Here is a 23,855-nt window from a genome sequence, read left to right as displayed (position 1 = left end):
TATTTGCCCACTCCCATGTTGATAAGCGTATTAAATACTTGACAAATCTCCCTTTAAGGTACATTTTGAACAGATAAAAAAAGTGTGATTTATTTGCGATTAATTGCGATTAAATATTTTAATCGATTGACAGCCCTAGTAATCACTCCTGTCTATGTATTTGTTTTTACTAACTGCTTGTCTGTTTTTTTTTAACGTTGTTGTTTCCTGTGTTTGGTGAGCCGAAGACAAATTTCCACCATGGTGGACAATAAAGATTTATTGTATTGTATTGTATTGTATAGCCTGCATTACCCTGCCTATTTGACATTTACTAATAGCTTTAAGTCGGAACGATCTAAAAAAAAAAGAAAAGCAGAGTAGATAAAATAGACAAAAAGATTGATAACACCTTAAAACGGTGTGTATTATTATTAACATTATTATTATTTTTAGTGGTAGTAGTAGTAGTAGTAGTGGTCGTATTAATTATAATGAATTTATTAATTAATTAATTAATTTATTTCTCTTTACTCCTATGTGACTTGGAGATTGAAGCCTGTCACAAAAAGCCCTTAAATAGAAAAAGTGCTGAAAATAATAATACAATAGAAATTATAAAAATAAATTTATTCAGTAATGTTTAAAAAAACAAAAAAAAACACAACAGTTTTGAAATGTTCCAAATATAAATACAGCTGAATAAATTATATTTTTTCAACATCAAATTGAAGTTATCTCTGCTGTCAGCTGTCAATAAAAACATCCATTTAAAAAAACAAAACATTTTGCTAACAATTCAAGGCTATTTATGATCATCAAACACTCACTGTCTATATTTTTTTTCTCTTTTTTTAGATGTTTTTTGGATAAGTGCTTTTTCTTGAAACTCTATAATCTAAATCATGCAGACAAGACAGTAATCCCAATATTTCCCTCCTGTTATTACTATTGACTTTGGTTATTACATTAAATGTTTACAAATGAATCACAGCTACAAATAAATACAGCTGAATAAATTATGTTTTTTTGCAACATTAAATTGAAGTAGCAGCTTATCTCTGCTGTCAGCTGTCACTAAAAACATACATTTAAAAAAAAAAGATTTTGCTAATAATTCAAGGCATTTATATGATCATCAAACACTCCGCTGTCTATATTTTTTTCCCTTCTTTAGATGTTTTTTTTAGAAGTGTCTTGAAATTCTAATCTAAATCATGCAGACAAGATAATAGTCCCAATATTTCCTAATTTTTCTAAACATTTTCCTAATAATTCAAGGCATTTATGATCATCAAACACTCCACTGTCTATATTTTTTCCTCCTTTAGATGTTTTTTTTAGATGTTTACTGAAACTCTATACTCTAAATCATGCAGACAAGACAGTATTCCAAATATTTCCTAATTTTTCTAATCATTTTCCTAATAATTCAAGGCATTTATGATCATCAAACACTCCACTATCTGTACATTTTTTCCCTTCTTTAGATTTTTTTTTGATAAGTGCTTTTTCTTGAAACTCTATACTCTAAATCATACAGACAAGACAGTAATCCCAATATTTCCCTCCTGTTATTACTATGGACTTTGGTTATTACATTAAATGTTTACAAATGAATCCCCCCCCTCCCTCCTTCATCCCTGTATGCGAGCTTCTGATTGGCTGGCGCAGCTCCAGAGCATTGTCAGTCACAGAGTGTAAACAAGCCTCTGATTGGCTGATGGCCAGTCCGCATTGGTGCTGTCTGAAAAAAAAAAAAAAAAAAAAAAAAAAAAGGCAATAACTGGCCCTGCGGTTTCAAGGCGACCCGGGTTAGATGATGAAAGGGGATACGAAGAGGCGGTTTCAAGGCGCCCCAAAGGCGGACCCCCATTGGCCCTGAAGCCATATGAGTCAAGCGTGAATCAAAGAGAATGAGGCTACTGGCTACAGAGAGAGGGGAAATTATATGTTGGATATTTAAAATAATCGAGGTTAGTTTTTTGGATAAATGCGGGAGCAGAGATGCCTAATCATTATGAAAAGTTATGAAAACAATTCAGGTTTAAAGAGAGAAAGAGAGAGAGAGAGAGAGTTGCTGGATCGTCCTGCTGAAGTGCGCGTCAATGGAGAGAAATCTGCTGCATGGAGTCTTTCACCATTTTAACGTGCGGCTGCATGAGGTTTGTCGTCGTGGGGTTATTTATACTGCGGTTAAACAACAACAAAAAAAATCTGTAATTTGTTTGAAATAAAAATTTGAGTTAATCGGATGCACATCGCATGCTGTTTTAATAATAGCTGTGGTTTGGCTTTAGGTCGGTAAATTCAGATTAGGGTGTAAAAATGCGCTCATGGCGTTATTATAGATAGCGAGTACACGAAGATAAATGTGCTGCATACAACTACAGTTTATTTTATCACGTTTTTCTTTTTTTCTGAAAATACTTCACTGATTTTTGGATGAATAAATAGCTGCCACTTTCAGATTTTTTTTTAAATGTTTGTTTTGTAATAATAATAATAATAATAAAGAAGATAATTGTCTTCATTTACTTTTCATTTTGGTTATTTCTCTACACTATTGTGCATTAAACTAGTAACATTTTTATCGTTTTTTTTTACTCTGCAAAAATGTATGTTTCATGTACTGTGAGATCACATGGAAATAAAATGTACAAGCAAGCTATTAATACTCATGACAATAACACAATTGTTTTTAAATTATTACCTCATTTTTGTGTGTGTGTGTGTGTGACCCCTAACCCACATTTATTTTTCATTTATTTTCTTTTATTTATTTATGTATTTAGATAGCCCAACACTGTACACTGTAAATACAAAATATTATTTATGTTTCAATTGTATTTATTTATTTTCTTGAAGCTCTTTTGATGGCCCCACACAAATACAAAATATCCTTTATTTCTTTGCAATTGTATTTTTTTTTAAAGCTCTTAAGATGGCAAGACAAAAATACAAAATATTCTTTATTCTTTTCAATTGTATTTATTTTTTGAAGCTCTTTAGATGGCCCAACAGATATACAAAATATAATTTTTTTCAATCGTATTTATTTATTTTTAAAGCTCTTTAGATAGCTCAACAAAAATACAACATATTCTTTATTTTTTTTCAATTGTATTTTTTTTTTAAAGCTCTTTAGATGGCCCAACAGAAATACATTACATTCTTTATTTTTTCAATTGCATTTATTTAATTTTTGGGTAGATGAAACTGGCTCAATGTTATTTATTTACAGCCTACATTCACATAACTGAGACCTACATCAATAAAAATAAATAGAAAAGATTTCATAAATTATCTTCACTTGCACACATCAACGTTGAGCTGAATTTAATGGATTTATATATATATATATTTTTTTGCATCTACCCAGTGTGACCATAACGTCATTTGCCACAGCTGACACTATTCCAGTGTGTATACTGCCCTGCTGCTGTGTGAGCTGGTACAAAAGGTCGGCTGCTTTGCTTGAATACTAACTTGTATTTTAGCAGAAGGTGTTGGTATTTCATCTCATCGTTCAGGGCTCCTCTCTCGAGTGAGTTCATGCAATGTGGAAGAGGTGGTTAGCTGCACACGCACAAGCACACGCATGCACACACACACACACACAGACACGCGCGCACACACACACACACACACACACACACACACGGGCAGAGTGATAATTAATGCGGAGTGAGTGATTTCTTGAGAAAAAGACCAATTTTACGAGGAGGATTGTCCTTGATCAATGAAGCGTTGATGATTGACAGTGTGTGCCTCCCACCCACATCTATAGACGGAGGAAGGACCCTTGGATATTAAGGATAGACAAACTGGTTGTATATGCTTTTATTTCCACACATAAAACACTCTATAAGCATGGCGGATCATCTGGAACATCTGACAGCAGCATAAAATACAAGAAAAATATTAGTTTTATAGGGAAAATTTGAAACAAAAATGCTTTAAATTACCTGGAAATTAAAGTTATATGCACATTTTACATGTTAAATAGATCTTCTTCATTATTTAGCTACTTAAATGCTGAAAACCTCACTGCACTAACTCGCTATTTAAAAATGAATCCTCCAAAATGAGTGAATGCATGACTTGGGATCAGCTTTTATGCGTTCAGTTTGGCCAAGTTAAGTCATGAAACAGAAATAATTTGGAGTGGGTTGACAACCTTTGACCCCTGTGTTTGTGTGTGTGTTATGTGTGTGTGTGAGCAGTCGTGCGTGCACACATGATCTGATCATCAGTCGATATATTAATTAAGATGAAATGAATCACATATGGACAGGTTTATTTTTGCAACAGCTTGCATTTCAAGAGTAGTCTTGAAAAATATAAATAACATGAAATATATTTTTTATGTTTATCATGGATGAATTGGCCTAATTGAGGTGGAGATTGGTGTGTGTGTGTGTGTGTGTGTGTGTGTGTGTTGCTTGAATTGTAGTGGCATATGGCAGAAGCCTACTGCAGGCTGGCGCTGTTACATGGATCTGTATTCACTTCAAGGAGAAAACCACACTAATAAAAATGTTAGTATTTTTAGATAAATCTCGCTGAGATGTGGCCTAACACGTTTCAGTTTTAGCAACAGAGACGTACCCTATCCAGTATAGACCAAACGTCTAATTTTGATAAATAAGTATATTTTAACCCTTTAAAAATTAATACAATTAAATAAAAAAATGGCCCTTTCGCTCAATGATTCTGAAGCATGCATGCATTGTATGGATATGTATTAGTAGGCTGATGGGTATGGAAGATCTAGTCATCTGCACTATAACCTGCAGACCTGTGACATCCTCCGGCACCCTTGCCCTTCTTTACTTTTAAGTTCACCAGCCAGGGAACTTAACATCATATTTTAACCCCCTCATTACCTCAGTGGGGATATCAGGAGGCTGTTTCTCCTGCAGCCCTGCAGGCCCACAATGGAAATGACAACATTTGCAAAGTTCATCACCAGTTGGAGGCTGCTAGTACGATTCCACGCGATCAGCAATGGACTAAAAGTTTTTTAAAAGTGAACTTGTGAATATGAATTATACTAATTCACCAGCAGTCTCAGATCTAAATGTACCAATTTAACCCATTTGGAGGCCTATGTTGTCTTATATAAGTGTGTGTATGTCAGCATTTCCTTAAATACCAATGCACTGATGATATAATATATAATATAAATATAGGATAAATGAATAAACAGCTTTATTGACTCTCCGTTCATAAGCCCGATTGATCTGATTGCCTCAGACGGTCTCACACATTAAGTCATTATGTTCCTTGACCAAGTCTTGTGATCGTGGGTGTCTAACACAGCTGTCCAAGGCTTAACAACACACAAGAGCAACATTGTGCCTCCATTATTAAACTCATCAGCCACGTTGTTATCCAACATCTGCAGCGAGGGGTGCTGCATGGGAGACACTGGGTCGGTGGTGGGGGGGGGTTGGTTTGCATGATGCTCCCATGGTCATGTGACCCAAGATGGCTGTTGTCTCTAAAAAAGCTCTTGTTTGAGGAGAAGAAAAGGGGGTTTGTGGTGTGATTGATTTCTCCCCCAGCTGCAGGTTGCTGGGGCGTTGCATAAGCATCACATGGCTGAACTGGGCAGCGATCATGTAGATCAGTTCAGGGTCCCAGACGCAGGCCTGGTATCTCCCAGACCCAGGTCTTCCTCCTCTTTTCATTCACAGATCTCTGCATTCACTTTACACAACACAAACACCTTAAAATTTGTTAGGGCTGATTTATTAAGATATTCTGATTTATTTCTCTAGCCAGTTTGATAGAAAACACACACCACAAGAAGTCTGTTGGCAGTGGAATGGTGCAAGGCTATGTATTTGTCCTGCTTTTATATATATATATAGATATATAGATATATCTATATATCTATATATATAGATATATATAGGGATATGAGAGAGATTGTGTTATGCAGCAGAGCCTGCTTCAAGTTGCTAAAATCCTCTGCATGCAGATGAGACGACGGAGACGAGATTATCATGAAACGTCACAATAAGGAACGTGTGTGAATCACCGTTTACATTCCATTAACTGTAAATGATGTCTTTTTGGCTACAACGTAATTTGATATGAAGATAATGGACACTGGAGGATTATTGCAAAGAATAACAAATGTCCATATACTGTAGCTGCTGGGATGACATAGAGCAGCTTGCGAGCTACCAGTAGCTCGCTATGCATCTCTGAGTGGCTCCCTAAAGGTTAGAAGAGTACGTACATAAATTTGATAACACAAAGTCTCTTTGTAAACCTGTTTAAATTTCTATCCAATCAAATTCACAGTCCTCCCGCCCCCTTCTGACACGAAATTATTATTTGCCAATCACGTTTGGTTACATCAGTGATGCCGTAACATTAGGCGATGTTAGCAGACTAGACAATGACCGCAGAAAATAGCCAATAAAAGACTACAAAATATACTATTTTCATGAGGAATCGGAAACAGAGTTTTTTTTTCTTTTCACAAATGCAAATGATAAATGTGTGTGTGTCATTTGCATGTATAAAAGATGTATCATTGAGCGCCACTTCACTAAAGTCCACAGCAACTTTTCATGGGAATTTCCTGCTGGTATCGGTCTACGAACAGAGAAGGTAAAGGGGAAACAACGCTTGAAAGACAACAGTCTCTGTTTACCAAACTGACGAAGAAGGCCATCGTAGCAGAGGATTCATTTAGTGACGCACATACTAATGAAACACAAACCCTTTGCCTACGGTGGGATTGTAATAGAGTCAATGATCGCGGTGCCTAAAACGTTATTAAAGGGCCATAAAAGTAAGACAGAAATTCTCTCTGCTATTGGTGATGTACAACAAGCCATTTTCATTTTGTCAAATTAGCTCTCAGAGGAAAAAGATCCCTGACATAGAGGCTGTAAATCAGCTACAAAAACTTCTTTTACACTTGAACAAACAATGATAAAACTTTAACTTTGCATAGTGACCAAACAATCAATAATGTAAACCTCAGAGTAGAAAAACTTTGACAGCCAAACATGTTTGATGCCAGAAAATGAACCCAGAGTATAACCGTGGCAACTGTCCACCTCTCTGTGAACTGAATCAAGAAGGTGCAGAGGCCCGGGGGCCACCGGTTACTGATGAATGATCAATAGGGATCCAGTGACTCAGGCCTTGCAGCACAGCAGGCTACGGCCCTAACTAAGAATGGGTGGCTTGGTTAAAAGTCTTTGTTGGTGCTTGCATCAACAATAACAAGCATACACTGACATCAGAACATGTTAAAATGGCATCTGATCACAAAAAACTTTTGAGCAATCAGAGTAAAACTTCAGTTATCTGATGTGCTGTATTGATTGTTAGGTAATAACTAGTGTACAGCCTCCGTGCACTACTTTTTCTTCCTCTCTCTATGTCTCTTTGCTTGCTGCTATAAATCCAGCCCAGCCATCATACCAACGAATCAGTTTATATGACATGTATATGCTTTTTACATGGAGCGTCCAATTAAAAACGTCCTCTGCAAGGCCTAAACTAGTTTCCCTGCTCGCCATTGTGCCCCCCCCCATAGCAGATGGCCCCTCTGTCATATTAATCTCACATCCCAATGGCCGACTGGTGGTTCCGACATAAAAGTGATGAGCTGTATTTCAGTGTCCCCGGCCGATACGACTCCCAAAGATATGAGGGCCCTTTTTATGGATCTTCAAATATGCAGTTATCGCCCCTCGCTGCCCACCTGACGAGCCGGCGACGTGTGCCAAAGATAAAAGTTTAACAATGCCAGATGATTGCGGCAACGACGGAGTGGAGGAAAAAAGAAACATGCAGCGGACGGAGTCAGTTCAATGAGCAACATGTGCTCTAAAACCCCTCCAGGTTGATTATGCACGACTGATTGTTCCACCATTTATACTAAAATGACTTATTTAATCTTAATGACTTATTAAGATGATTATTTCCGATTTGCCAAACAATTAGACCCACATAAAGCAAGAGACAAAATAAAAATAAACCACTGGATATACATTGAGAATTATTTGCCAGCAAACATAGAGCTAAAAATGCAGTCTAGACACAGTAAAGTGTTGTCTTATTCTTAGGGCTGTCGAAGTTAACATGATAATAACGCAATCGACCTTTCGGCGGTTGTAGTGAGCTCAGTTTTTAAGCTATACTGGCATCATATGAAACTAGAAAACCTGATGAAGGAGGTTAAATAACGCTCCAAAATTACACTAAATTTTGGCGAGGAAAAACTGTCATGGCCATTTTCAAAGGGGTCCCTTGACCTCTGACCTCAAGATGTGTGAATGAAAATGGGTTCTATGGGTACCTACGAGTCTCCCCTTTACAGACATGCCCACTTTATGATAATCACATGCAGTTTGGGCAAGTCATAGTCAAGTCAGAACACTGACACACTGACAGCTGTTGTTGCCTGTTTGGGCTTGAGTTTGCCTTGTTATGATGTGAGCATATTTTGTATGCTAAATGCAGTACCTGTGAGGGTTTCTGGACAATATCTGTCATTGTTTTTTGGTGTTAATTGATTTCCAGTAATAAATATATACATACATCTGCATAAAGCAGCATATTTAACCACTCCTTTGTTGATAAGAGTATTAAATACGTGACAAATCTCTCTTTCAGGTACATTTTGAACAGATAAAAAATGTGCGAGTAAAGATTTTTATGGATTGAAAGCCCTACTTATTATTAATCTGTGCCATGCATCTTGTTCTATATCATTTCTTTTTCATTGTGATTTTTTTTCCAGAAATATATATATTTTTTTATTGCTCAAAATGAAAGTATAAGTATGTTTCTGCATATGCCTGCTTTGCACATACGGTACATGTGTGCCAGCGCGCCACTTGCCCCTTTGACACAGATACTGCAAAAGATAGAAGTTAATATTATTGTTGTGGCTGAATATGACCAGGGAGCCATGTTCTCCTGCTCTCCGGAGGGCGTGACACATGGCCTCGGCCAGAGGATAGAGTAATGAGTGGCAGAGTGAATGGCTGCACATGCTCATTAGTATCATTAATCACCAGGGACAGAGATGCCTAATGATAGAGAGAGGAGGGACTTCACAGAGGGAGGAGGGGGGGAAAGGATACGACAGAGATGGAGAGTTCCTCAAGAATATTAACATTTGGAAAAATATTTTAATTTTAATTTATCTATTTTGGGCACCCCTGGGTCTGGCAACATCGCAGGGATTGCTAGAAACAAAAGGAATTGAGTGTAATTAATACCAGGCTTAATTGTCACTCTAAATCGTCATATAATTCTAATTTAATGTGGCGTCCTCACTCAGAGTGTGAGGGGGAAATTGGGCTGGTTCCCTTGTGGGGAGAAAAAAAAAGGATCTCTGTGGAGATCAAAATGGGTGTGTGACATTTTCTCACAGACGTTTGATTGTGAGTGAAGGATTCCTCTTATGGGGCTGCTGGTTGCTCCGCCGTGTAGCATGCAGCTAATGGGAGAAGCTGAGCCTTGAACCAGATCTCAGGGCGTAGACTGGAGCTCCGCCGGCTCCTCTGCAGCCCTGTTCGGTGGGAGCAGGAGGCCCTGAGCTTGGCCGTCCCTCTGCAGCGAGCTGAGGCTCCGGGGATAGTCGAGCATGGCGAGGGCAGGCTGTTTGATCAGCACATATTTTTAATTGGCTCCGGGCACCCTGGAGTGTCAGCATTGCCACGGAGTAGACTCCTATTGCACCTTTCCTAATTAAAATCATTACAAATTCCAGGCGCATCATAAAGGATTAAATGAGACTTGTGTGCGTGTGTGTGTGAGTGTGTTTTATCCATTGGTGTGCCTGTGCATGGGTGCCTTGTCTCCTTGATAGCGAACATGTATAGCTTAATTGTTTTTTCTTCTCGGTAATAGTAAATGAGAGAGAGCTGGTCCACTAATCAAATTACATGAAAGAGAATCACTGAATATGGAGGAATAGGTTTCTATATGTGTCTTCAACATGACTGAAATACTTCTTGTGTTTAACCTGCAGTTTTAAGTCTTTTTAGTGAATATGCACATCTGTCCTGTTGTGTGTTGCGGGTTTAACGAGAGCAGTTTGTCTTATATGAAATAATTGATGTCAGACAAACTGTGCAATTCCATGGAGAATTATTTTTTTGAAGGGCTCGGAAAACAAATGGTCTCAAGAAAACTTTAACTTTCAGTGGATGTTTTATTCATCACTTCTTTGATGGAAACAAAACATAGATGATGAAGCTCAGTGATATACTGTGCTTTAGGGGGCTAAAGGGAAGGAGTGGCTTTAGTCCCCTAAACAAAGGAGGCTTAAATCCCTTAAATATCTACTACCACTTTGCCCCGAGGGAGCACAGAAACAAGGGAGTGTTTCTTTGGTCTGATATTGGAAGCTAGAGTTCATAAGGGCAAAATGCAAGCGATGACTATGGAGGGATTTTAAGAGCCGGCTCTGTTCGAAAACATATGCCTTAACATACACCCTGACACACCCTGAAACATTAAAATCATATGACATATGACGGAGAAAATTACTACAATCTATAAAGGTAATGACCATGTCTGACCAAAGTTTCAGATGAATATCTCAGTCATGAGCCATTATGAGAAACTCTTCTGGGACTATACACATGTGTGTTGGGACAGAAGTTGTAACCGATAGTTATGGAGATCAAGATTGATTATGTCTGTCGTGGAACACAGTGGGACTTCTGTTCACATCAACAAGCAGAAAAACTACAGCAAGTCGTATAATAGTTAATGGACAGTATTGTCCAGCAGTGAATGGACGTGTTATGGGTAGGCAGACACAACAATGGACAGTACACAGACGTTCCAGGGTTCACTGCAACTCTTGTGGTTGCGAGGACTAAAGTAGTCGCAGATCGAATTGTGTAAACAGAGAGAAAACTGAATTGTTTTTGATTGTGAAAACCACATATATATATATATATATATATATATATATATATATACACGTAGATGCTGCATTGGCCTTTGGATTGTATGTTAACGTCACCGCCATAGTGGGGAGGTCAGGAATGGCCTGTAAACACATACAAGTGAACTAGGGAGCTGTCGTTTTTCTGGATAAAAAGCATTATAACATTTACATTTGTCAACCGATTTCAATGAGTCGTTTTTATATTCAAGCGTTTATAATCTACATGGAGTATTGTAGGTTAGATTCCAACCACAAAAAAAAATAAAAATTGGTGAAAAACGGTTTAGTAACGTTACTGCTTCTGGTTCATGGATCACCGACCGGTCTGTCTGTTGATATGATATTAAAAAGTCGTACATCATCAACATTAGGTTACAGTTTAAGTAACATCTTTACAAAACATTTGCTTCCGTTGGTCATCAGATAAGAGCTAGCTAGCGTTTGTTATTGTTAGCTAATCCTCGACCGTAGCTAACGTTAGCTTATAGATCTTCATGTCTAACATAATATTGTGTTTAAAACTTGAAATTTACGACATGCGTCTGATATCGCAAACAATAAAGCTGATGTCATATCTTGGGTTTGGAACAGTAACGTTAACTCTCAGCAAAATGAATTATTTTCCACCACATAAGTAATTCAGTTCATGTAATGTAAAGCTTAGCTAACATTGATACACACTCTTTTGAGCATCTATCAGCGATTACAGCCTAGTATTGAGTAGCTATTGAGTAGCTTATTTTAAGTAGCTTGAGACAAAACTTTCCTTTTCTACTCCTTGTAGATCATAAATCCTTGAATATGAAAACAACTCATTGAAATTGGTTGTAAAAATGTAAATGTTATAGTGCTTTTTATCCAGAAAAACGGCAGCTCCCCTGTTCACTTGTACTGTATGGGCTTACAGGCCAGCCCTGACCTCCCCAATATGGCGGCGACGCTGACGTATCCCAGCAACGGCATGAAGTGACCAATGCGGTATCTACGTATATACATCTATAGTCAAAACTGGAAAAAGGTGGGATGCAGATGGATGAAATACAAAAATTACCTTCTGAATTATCCCGTGCGTTAAGTTTCACTTTGGCGTTACAATCAGCTGTTTATTCGCATCCCGTGTTCACAACGTACAGTTTTGTTTTCACTTTACAAATGTAGTTTTAAGCCAAACCATGTAGTTGTTTTCTAAACCTAACTATAGGCTAGTGGTTTTGTTGCCTCAATCTAAAGTGACGCTAAGGGGCGTGACAAAGCGGTGGTATGTGACAAGTTGGGATGAGAATGTGTTGTTTTATTCAGTCAAAGCTTCTTCAGTTTCTTCAGCTCCTCAGCGGGACTTATTTCAGGAAAAGGTTGGTCATTCGAAGACATTGTAAGGACTCAACTTTCTCGAGAACATCAAAAAAAATGCAACCACAGATTTTGGAGGGCTATATTTGTGGAACATGATCACTTGGCTCCTATTGACTTGAGAAGGACAGACAACAGAGAGACGTGGCAGAGGAAAGAAAGTGAAAAATGGATCGTAGTGAGGGTGGGGTGTCTCTTCAACCATCGCCGCTTCCTGTCCGGAAAAGTCCATTCATCATTTTCACGTCTTCGTGTCATGGCTTACTTTGGCGATAGCCAGGAGTGTGGCAATGATGACACAGAGGATTGATGAGGTGCAGGCGGGGGTGGCTGGCAGGGGTTTGGGTTGGAGATGGTCAAACCAGATGTGTTGTTAGGCGGGGCTGGGATGGACCACGAGGGGGGACCTGATGAAGGTCATGATGTTACCCACTGCCCCCATTAACCATAATTGCAGAGACTCATGAATGTAGGCCACGTACAATGTCTGGACTGTGTATTCTGGTATATATTCAGATAAATCCTCAAAAACACAACTTTCCACATGCCATTACCCACCAGCACACAGGAACACTTTACTCACGATGTGGACACACCACCTGCAAGAATTCATGAGACTACAACTGTACCACAAAGACAACATACTGTATTAAAATAATGTAAAAACTAAAAATAAGAATAATGCTGAGAAATGCCCTTATTCATTTTCTTGCTGGGAATTACATGAGAAGATCAATACCTATCTCGTACGGTAAATATGAAGCAGCTGGTTAGCTTAACTTAGCACAAAGACTGGAAACGGGGAAACAGCTAGCCTGGCCCTGTCCAAAGGTCACAGAATCTGCTAACCAGCACCTCTAAAGCTCATTGCTAAAACATCATATCTTGTTTGTTTAATCCTCACAAATACAGAAGCATAAAAATGACAAGTTGTGTTTTATGGTTTCCAGTCTTTGTCCTAAGCTAGCTAGCTGGCTTTAGCCTCATATTTACATTACAGACATGACAATGATCGAAGTGGACGTAGTCACCGTGACGTCACTCACTGGTTTGTGGACTGTTGTTTTGATGCTTCGAGATCAGTATTTTGGCCGTCGCGATCTTGTTTTTTTGCAACAGAAGTGACATGAAAGGGTGGAGCTAAGTACAACCGAACCGAACCGAATAAGATGTTTTTAGGGGATCAAAATGTTACGATTAACTTTCATTCACATTGTGTGAAAGGGTTAAAGTCATAAGACGAAAACGTAGACAACTCCCAGACCGGACATCGCCGTGGTAGCGACCTGTCAATCACATGGTAGCCCCGCCCTAAAGAATACCCTGCTTTATGGTCTATTTGACTCTAAATGGGACCATAATTTACAAAATAAACATCATGTTGTATTGAAGAAGACTTGAAACTAGCGATTGAGACCATAGACTCATGTTTACAATGTTTACTGAGGTAATAAATCAAGTGAGAAGTAGGCTCATTTTCTCACTTCTATACAATCAGACTTCATTTTGCAACCAGAGGAGTCGCCCCCTGCTGGCGATTAGAAAGAAAGCAAGTTTAAGGCACTTCAGCATTGGCTTCACTTTTCAGACCCGGAGGTTGCCCACTATAGTTGCATCCTGTAACTCTCTGCAAGAAAGCGAATAAGCACCTCCCAAAATATCAAACTATTCCTTTTATGAAAAGAGACCGTAACGTTCAACTAACTAAATAAACATTGCTGGTGTATAATATTAATTTGCTAATCACTAGCAACATTCATCACTGTCCACTTTTTATTTCTGTTGATGCCGTTTGTCAGGAATAGTGTTTGTCATACACCCAAGGGTTTGAATATTCAATAGCCTATTTTTAATATTTTTTTACAGACACAGTTTGGGTTCAGATCATTTAGTTGCCAGTTGTCAGTCGCCTCACGTTGCTTTGAAAACTATTGTCAAATCTCATTCACTGACAAATGCTGCTAATTAGCCTCAATCTAATATTTCACACCTTTGTAGCGGCATGTGAAATGTTAATTAAGGAATTAATTTGCTTGATTATTTTATTAGATGTTACAGTATTTTGCACAACCTCCCTGTGAAGTTTTTGTGCGACTTACATGTGGTGTGCATTAATATTCCATCTAACATTAAATCAGAAAAAGATCTGGCCCAGATGTCCCACCTGAACTCTAAATTTTAAAGCCTAACTCCTCCCTGTTGTACAGTAGATGGATGCTGGCAGGTCCACATTAGCAGACACAGTGATATGACTTGGTATATTGCTGGACTCCCCCTTGTGGTTAAATATAACCACACAACTGGAAAAAGACCACCGTATGCCAGACAGATAGGAATAAAGCGGAAATGTGAAGAGGTAACTCAACTCAGACTGAATTAAATTAGAGCCAAGAGTAATATCAAAAGGTGTTCTCTCTCCCTCTCACTCCGCTCCGCAGCGTATCCCCTGCTGGCATCAGGCGCACTCCGAAGAGCGTGGTTCTCCCAACTCAGTAGCTGATCAGAACCAGGTGGGTAGGCCTCCATGTGCTTTCCATTTGTGCAGGATGTAAATGGATTCAATTAGATCCAAATGCACAACCTGTCAGCCAGGGGGAAGTGGCAGACTTTCAAAGGCTATTAGATTATGGACAGGATTTGGAATAAAAACTTCACTGGCCCGGGATTGTGCCATTAAATTGGTTGATGTGAAACTATTGAAGTGATTTGAGCTTGCATGCTGACTGTGCTCTCGTGTGGGTGCAAATTCTGTCACACACACCCCCTTCCAAATTATCATTAGCACCCCCCCACCTCTTTCTCTCTTTCTTTTTCCATCCTCCTTCACACAAACAGCATACATAAAAGCTGTAGTATATCCTCAGACATATTGCCAGTGGCCTCGCAAACTTCGCCTGCATCACAAACAGTAGCTCTTACAGCTTTAAAAGTCAAATGGCTCCATCAGTCATGGCTGTTAAGAAGCCCCGCCGTAAAAAATTAAAGACTTCCAGCAAGCTGACCAACTGTAACACGTCTCCTTTGTTTTGATTGGCTGGAATAATATGATGTCTACTGTTAACATTCGGTTTCACTCACCGGTCTCTGTAAACATGTGAAATATGGCAGGATTTATTTAAGCCTGTTAGAAGGGAAAAAACGCAGCAAAGGAGTCATTGACGTATCCTCTAAGCGGTAATGCATTTTCACACTTTTGTTACAGAAATGTTTATTACCGGGCCGAGCAGACGTACTAAACCGGCTTCACTCGTCATGAATTTGAGCAGGGGGGGTTGATAACAAAAGGACTAGATATGGCCGACAGACAGGAGAGAGGGTTCAGTTGACCCGTGAGTTCAACGCAGACAGCCTTTACTTTACAGGCCCGATATAGAAGTGAATCAATGGGACATTTCTAAGCCATTATTATCAATCACCATTGCTTAAGACACCCTAATGAGCTCATTAGATAAGATGAACAGCAGATTGATTGCAAAATGGGGCAAGTAAAAAGTAAGATGTAGAGAAGCAGAAGGTGATGGAGGAGAAAGGAAATAGGTCTCATGGATCTCCAGAAAGAAGAATGGGAGAGTGAAATGAAATGAGTAAGAGACAGGCCACGTGTCTCGGGCTGTATTTCAAATTTCAAATTCGGTGCATCTTTTCAATCCATTTTGCCACCTGAAATGGCCTAATAAAGATTACAGAAATATATCTGTTAAACCAGGGCCGGCTCTAGTCCACGGAGAAGAAGGATTTGTAAACCAAAGCGGGGGGTCAGGGGGTCGTCCCCAAGAAAAAATATAGTTTCAGAAACATTGTTTCCTGCATTCTGGTGACTTTTAAAGAATAAAAATAGCAAATTAATAAGTACACTGAAAGTACTCAGGAAAGAAAACTAAATATTTCGCCCCTGTGGCGAGAACTTGTGTGAATCTCTGGTATAAACTAATATTCACCAGTTTTTATTATTTTTTTTGCCCCTGCTAGAGTATTTATTTCTCTTAGTACTCTCCATTTCTCTCTCTTGTCTCTGACTCACTGAAGCTCCTTTCAGACACAACGTGGAAACAGCACCACTGCGCTCTGAAACCCGTTACTTCTAACGGCTTGCGAGCAGCTCTTCTCCGTTGGGAAACGACATTTTGGTGTAGCTGTATTATTGTCCGGGTGGAAACAGTAGGGCTTATACACGCTGTACAGCGCCACAAACAGGTTGAGATAACGAAAAGGAAAAAAAAAAAGGTGTGAAAACGTGTCTTAAAACAGGAGAAATATGGGAGAATTGCGACACCGGGTGGAAAAACAGGAGTCTCCCGGGAAAATCGGGAGTGTTGGCAAGTATGCTCTAGTCGTTTTGGTGCCCTATAGGCACCCCGTAAACCGCAACACACATCAGACGTCACAGTGGTTTTAAGACAGAACTTAAACTGTGTCTGTCTGGTTGTCTGTCTCTATGTGTCAGCCCTGTGATAGTCTGACGACTTGTCAAGGGTGTACCCTGCCTTCGCCCAATGTCAGCTGGGATCAGCTCCAGCGACCCTGAATAGGGGTCAGATAATGGATGGATGGATAGATTTTCATAAATAAACAATTGGTTCCTGATATTGTTGGCTCAAAAGTCAGTTTCACTAGAGTTATAGGGGTGAAAATTATATTTCTTTCTTTATTTATCTGTTCATTTGTCTCAATGCAGAAAAAGAGGAAGAGCGCCCAACGGCATTTTCTTATTTTTATCTTTTAACTATTTTTTTTTTTTTAGAGGGCGACCAGCGCCCCCAGGAGGTGGCACTCAAGGCGACCGCCTACATGGCCTATGCCTTAAGCCGGCACTGTGTTCTACTGAGATGCAGAGGTGGTTTCGGAAGGTCAGAACAGGGTCAACAAAATGACCACAAACCCTTGCAGCTGTAGAAATGATGACTTGGCGTGTGTCTCCCACACAGACAGAGCTTATATCGGTCTGTGGTCCACAGAACAAAGCAGTTCAAGGCGATTCACCAGCTGCCTTGATAATATGTGGACACAAGAAGGAGGGAAAGTAGAGAGCGAATTAAGAAGTAGAAGAACAAAAGGAGGAAAGTCAGTGAAATCGCAGAAGCGAGAACACAAAGGAGGAGGGGAAACGGTGTGTATGAGAGTGTAAACGATGTGATTTGGGCAGGCATTTGTTCCCCTTGAGCGAGCTTGATACCGTTCTGTCTGAATAGGGGGAACATATTAAGAGAACCCTGCTGCTGTTGGATTTTGGCCGCTGTGGTACAACAGCATATCGAAAAAGTGAACATATTCAAGAGAAGGTCAGTATTAAAGCAGCAGCAACCCCTCTCTGTTTCCACCTATACGGAACAGATGTGCTCACAACTCCAGCTGTCGCCAGATGTGGATATAAGACCATCTGCATGTTACTGTGTGTGTGTATGTGTGTCTTTTGAAAGCTGCAGCTTACACAAGTCAAATTGAGTAATGTCACTATTTTTGATGATTTGATTCTTATACACCTACCTCTCCAATTACCCCCCCGTCAGGATTATTGTAGATCCTCGATCGCCTCGAGGTGAATGTTGGCGGTTTTATGGGAGGAAAAACAGCTCAACGTTTAATTACTGGAACATAGTTTGGAGTGTGTACACAGACTTAAAGCATCTTGTCACACTTCTGCATTAAAAAAAAGCCGATCATAAAATTCTGCTGCACAAACACACTTTGATCTCATGTGTGGTCAATTATATCCTGAAGACTGACTCTATTCCATATACTGACACACAAACACACACACACACACACACACACACACACACACACACACACACACACACACACACACACACACGCACACACACACACACACACACACACACACACACACGGTAGCATTCAAGGCTCATATGTTCATTCATTTGGCCGGAAATATCTAATAAACTTAACGGTTATATCGATGAAAACATTTCTTAAATTTAAAAAAAAAATAACAAACCCACAGAGCTTTTAGAAAGGTGCTGAATAAAAGTAAAGCTTGTCAAGTTGAAAGTTAGTGTGGGAAAAAAACGGATAAATGGCTGAGGGTTGACGGTAAGCGCCCGGCTTCACTCCGGTGCCAATCCCAAGTGCTAAGCGACAAAAGGAGGCGCAAAAGACCAGGGTGAACATTGGTTCAGTGTTTTCTCGTTGGAGTCAGCTGAAGGAGTTTCAAGGGCTGAAAAGCCACGCCGAGGTGGTCATTTTACTTCTTGACTGATAAGCTAAAGCTACGGTTTTCTTGATAGATAACGTTAGCTAACTAGGAATGTAACGTCATACAAGCACTGTTTTGTCAGATCAACGTGCATGACATAGACTGTATATAAGAAGTGGACTTAGTCACCATGTGTCACCCATTGGCTTGTGGACTGCCGTTTTTGAAGCCTTGGTTTTGACATTTTGGCCGTCGCCATCTTGGTTTTTTTGCAACCAGAAGTGACATGAGAGGGTGGAGCTAAGTACAACCAAACATCAATAAGACATTTTCAGGCAACCAAAAATGTTATAATTAACTTTCATGAACTGAAATCACACTGTGAAAGGGTTAAAGTTGTTGGACAAAAACACGGACAACTCCCAGACCGGACAACGCCGTGGTAGCGACCTTTCAATCACAAGGTAGCCACGCCCTAAAGCATCCCCTGTTTTACAGTCTATTTGACTCTAAATGGAACCATAATTTACTAAATGAACATCATGCTGTATTGAAGAAGACTTGAAACTAGCGATTGAGACCATAAACTCATGTTTACAATGTTTACTGAGGTAATAAATCAAGTGAGAAGTAGGCTCATCTTCTCATAGACTTCTATACAATCTGACTTCTTTTTGCAACCAGAGGAGTCGCCCCCTGCTGGCTATTAGAGAGAATGCAAGTTTAAGGCACTTCAGCATTGGCTTCACTTCTCAGACCCGAGAGTTTCCCACTGGTTTCAAGGGCTGAAAAGCCACGCCGAGGTGGCCACTTTTCTTCTTCACCGCTAAGCTTAAGCTACGGTTTGCTATCAAGCTAACGTTAGTGTACTAGGAATCTAACGTTACACCGACACGGTGACATAAATGCACATTTCATCATTTTATCACCGGTTTCAATTGGGATGCTTGTCACAATAAATAAAGAACATGATGAACATGTCTCTAAATTACACTAGCTATCCTCTTCAATCTCTATTTTGAGGTAATTTTTGAAGTTAGAAAACTGTTTTGTTTGGATTCGTTTGATCAATGTGCCATGGGCAGTTGTAGCCGAGAGTTACGTTGTGCCTATATTTTATGAAGGTAATAAAATAATAACATAGAGGCTCTGTACTCTGCATCAAGGAGGCAACAAAACAGCTTACACAGTTAACGTTACTGTAGTCATTTCTGTCATTAGGGTGACTGAAAAGCTGAAAAAAAGAGACCAAAAAAATAAAAAAAGGAAAGTCATTTTTTTGTATGATCCTAGAATATAAAACCTGATGAGACATATAAAGCCATAAAAGTGTTATGAGACCCCAGGAGACGGCAGATTAAAATGTGCAAGGGCGATTTCCACCAATAAAGGTGGAGACAGCGGCTGCTCCACCGCTGTGCCGTGCTCCACCAGGCAAAGAGAATGGTCTGAATGGATTTCAGCAACCTTCATAAAGCCAGGACTAAAGCCACTTCACAAAAGGGAATAGAAACCAAGCCAATCAATTAATGCCCCCCGACAATGACGAGCAGAGACGGAGAGAAATGCTTTCAGACCTGGTGTACGTTTGAAACTTGCTGGGTTCCAGCATCCTGTGGCATTGAGCAGCAGAGTCAGGGTCTACTCTCTCTGCATGTTTCGCGGCTGCTTTCTTTGTGTGTGTGCATGCGTGTGTGTCCTAATGTGTTTGTGTGTGTGTGTGTGTGTGTGTTGAAAAGCTCACCATTGAATGAGTACATTCAACAGAGCGCCGAGCTCTTTAAATGCCAATGAAAATAAAGAGAGGGAAATTGTAGGCACTCTGAAGCAACAGGGAAAAAACCAACAGAGCGAGACAGAGAAAGCAAAACCTTACAGCGCCAAGAGAGACTTCACAAGGTTTAGCAGCCCTCCACTCAAATATATGGCGGCCATAAATCCTCCACTTAATGTCCTTTGGGCTCCACTTTTTATGGGTAGTGACAATGACAGTGAGTGACTTCTTTTTTTTTTTTTTTTAAAGTTAATCAACACAGCAAAATTTCAACAAGACTGTCTGGGTAAACTCCAAGGTTTACTCTTTCAAAAAGTCCCGTTCTGGTAATGAAAGTAGACATTACGCTCTGCTGCACTACACAAGACATTCAAAGGGATGTAAAATATTATGTTTCCACTGAAGTTTGGAGGGAGTAAATCATTAAATAGAAGCAGACAGCCCAATACATGATACTGTTCAGAAGGCCACACTTAGTTGGTGAAATAAATGTGTTAGGTTTCCTTTTTTGGCATTGTTTCCAGACTCCAATGCGGCCCTAAAAATGACATTTGTAGTGACAATGCAGATGACTAAAGATGTTAAGTATCAGCAGTAAAATCTACTCCTCAGGTATCAAATGTAACATCTACTGCTTTGTGACAAATGGGCCCTTTCAGAGAGGTAAAATATTAATGCACAAAAGCTGTAGGGAGTATTTTAATGTAGGTGGTCAAACTGCTTCATACAGCCTCAGATAGTCTCAACTCCAACAATGCATCCTGTCATCATATCACATAATATCCTTTCAGGCAAATGAGCGTTAGATAGCACAGGGGGGAACAGATAGCCTGTCTGCCTACCAGCATCTCTAAAGCTTTCTAAATGATGTTTTATTTAATCCGTAACAAAAAAATGAAACATAAAAATGTCAATTCAACCTGCTGTTTTATGAATTGTTGTATTAACTGTTTCTTGGCTCTGAGTAGTTGCCAGGCAAACACCTCCATGCAGAAAGTTACCGGTCCCAGCCAAGAAATAGTCTGGCACATAACCTCACCATAAAATGGCAAAACATTTTTATAGGTATTAAACCAACAAGATATAAAGTGAAAGATTTAGAGGTTCTGGGAGGCAGATTTTGTCACCGTTGGACAGAGTCAAGCTAGCTGTTTCCCCACGTCTCCAGTCTCCAGTTACTTTAAAGGTGCTAAATTTGAGATTGGGAGCATTTCTATTGCCTCCGCATGGCTCTCAACATGGTGAGCGCTATATGCTTCCGCGATGACGTTCGTCGGTTGAGACGACGTTATCAGCTGTAACTGCCGTATGAGAGCTAGACAGTGGGGCACGCTCACATGCACAAACATGCACTAAGAGCACGCACATAGCCGGGAGAAACTCGGATTACAACAAACACAGAGGGAGAGCGACTTCATTCTCTGCTCAGGTAGACATTACTCTATATCTTTACATAGCAAATAGTTGTTTGCTCCTATATTGATGCTCTGGATATTGTATAGAGCACCTTTAAAGTGCTATTCCAGCTATTTTCTATTGCACTTCCATAACGTTGGGGGACTCAGAAGAGACACATTTCTTTTATTATTTTTAAATGGTGAAAGATTTAAGCAGGATTATATCATCAGGGTTATTTTTTCGAACTTTGGAAAGCTCCCTCCGGAGCCACAGAAGACATTATACAACTGTTACAGGCTGAGTTGTACTTCTCATGATGATTCATCTGAATTTCACGTGTAAAATCAGTGGACTTCCCATTTAAACGGACAGTGTGTAGGCTTCGGCAGCATCTAGTGGTGTGGTTGCATATTGCAACCAAACGAGTAACCCTCTGCTCACTCCTCCCTTTCCAAGACTGCGGTAACGTGAGCTGCCGAGTGCAAAACCGTGGTAACGCCCTTCACCTCGCCCAGAGGCCATCCTTACCTTAATAACACTACTTTGGCGCAACTGAAGTCAGACGGCGGCTGGTGGTACCACAGTTTAGCACTCTGTGTTTGGTTTGTCCGTTCTGGGCTACTGTAGAAACATGGCGGAGCAACATGGCGGACTCCGTGAGGATCCTATGTAGATATGAACGTCTCATTCTAAGCTAACGAAAATACAATGACTCTGATTATACACTTATGAAAGCATAGTTATGAATATTATATTCCATTTCTGCTAATAGATCCACCGAAATGTTACACACTGTTCCTTTAAAGGTGCAATATTTTCCTTTGAAATCTAGTTGAATAAAGTCTCATAAAATACAAACATACTCACAGTGCCAGTAAAATTAAATATAACCACAGCATTTGTGTAAATGCACTTATTCCAACTCCACTTCACGTACAGATCCAACAGCCTTTTTGTGTCATATATATAACGCCTTAAGCAGCCTGTGTCTTTTGAAGAAATGAGAATCGCTCTCAAAATGTTTTCAATTTTCTTCTTTTTTTTGTGCGCGCTATTAAAGCTCAACCATAAAGGCTCTGTGGATGGAAAGGCTCGTCTTTGTGGATATTGTTCATGGGAACTTCTGGTTTGATGATTACTCATGTTTTTACACCCCACACTTTGTAACTGGTCCAGCATAGACAAGTACCATCATTCGCTGTGGCATCGAGGTGTTTCAACAATCATGTGCATGCCCAAACAATACTCCGTCCAAGGATTACTCACTGTTTTCTTTGGAGAGTCAGTTTGTTTTTCTATTTTGTCCATATTATCCATGACTCCGTATACCCGAGCTCTGTGATGTCAGCCTTTTCTCTCCATGTTTCTGGGTTGTTCACAGTCGATCTTGATGGCTCATCAAGTTGTCATGGCCTTCCAGCTTTTACAGCATTCCTTTCTTTATGTCCCGAGCGTTTCTCTTTTTTTTTTTCATCAGTGCACACTGGCTGCGTTGTAAAATAAGCCCCATGAGCAGACCAAAAGCTTTGAGGTGCACTCAAGGCCAGGTACGTCGTGTTGATATTGGAGGAGTCCCGCCTTCCCTCGGAGTGTGATGCCACTCTGGGCTTGGCCTTCCTTTTGGAGGAACAGTAGGAGGTTGCTGTCTTTGAAAGTCTGCCTTCGTTTTTTTTTGTATGTGTGAAAACAAAACGAGAGAGGGCCGTGTGGGAGAGGAGAAGAGAAGGAGAAAGTTTGGTCGCCACGGCCTTGGTTTCATGTTTAACAGAGGAGCGATCATCAATAGCAAGAGGAGGAGGAGGAGGAAGGGATGGTGACTGAGTGACTGCTAGCCCAACAGACATGATAGATGTCTTTAATAACCTCTGGCTGCTTTTTTAGTGTCCTCCAGGATTTGTTGTTATTAAGATCTAGGCTTATTATGATGACCAGCTCTCTCATCGACTCCCACATCACGCTGGGCGTCAGTCCAGACAGTCAAAATAAACACAGAGTCAAAAGCCCCCCTGTACATGTGCTGATGTGGCACTTGTTGACGGTGCCAGCGTGTCTAAGTCCCGACCGAGGAGTACGTGGATTCACAATAGTCAGCAGTGAGGAGAAAAAACATCCTGCTCGGCGATCACCTGTTGCACCTCAACGCCCTGTGGCCAAACATCACTGCGTTGTAGCGTAGATTGCAAGAACATGTTTGGGTAAATGTCGTTTGATGGTTTTAATAAGCGCCTCCATTACGAAAAGGAAGGAGGAAG

At 40.0% G+C, this 23,855-nt stretch overlaps 1 protein-coding gene across 1 annotated transcript in view; it reads right to left on the bottom strand.

The window, feature by feature from the left end:
* bahcc1a (BAH domain and coiled-coil containing 1a) overlaps window positions 1–23,151 on the bottom strand; it is a 104,018-nt gene extending 80,867 nt beyond the window's left edge. Inside the window, exon 1 of the mRNA XM_074656579.1 lies at window positions 22,870–23,151. The gene's annotated coding sequence lies outside the window, so the exon portion shown is untranslated. The remainder of the gene's footprint in view (window positions 1–22,869) is intronic.
* Between the last annotated feature and the right edge of the window lie 704 nt (window positions 23,152–23,855).

The sequence above is a fragment of the Sebastes fasciatus genome, chromosome 13 (genome assembly GCF_043250625.1).
Source record: "Sebastes fasciatus isolate fSebFas1 chromosome 13, fSebFas1.pri, whole genome shotgun sequence".
NCBI classification, from domain to species: domain Eukaryota; kingdom Metazoa; phylum Chordata; class Actinopteri; order Perciformes; family Sebastidae; genus Sebastes; species Sebastes fasciatus.
Note: the sequence above shows the minus strand (reverse complement) of the source record. Positions and strands in the feature narration are given on the sequence as shown.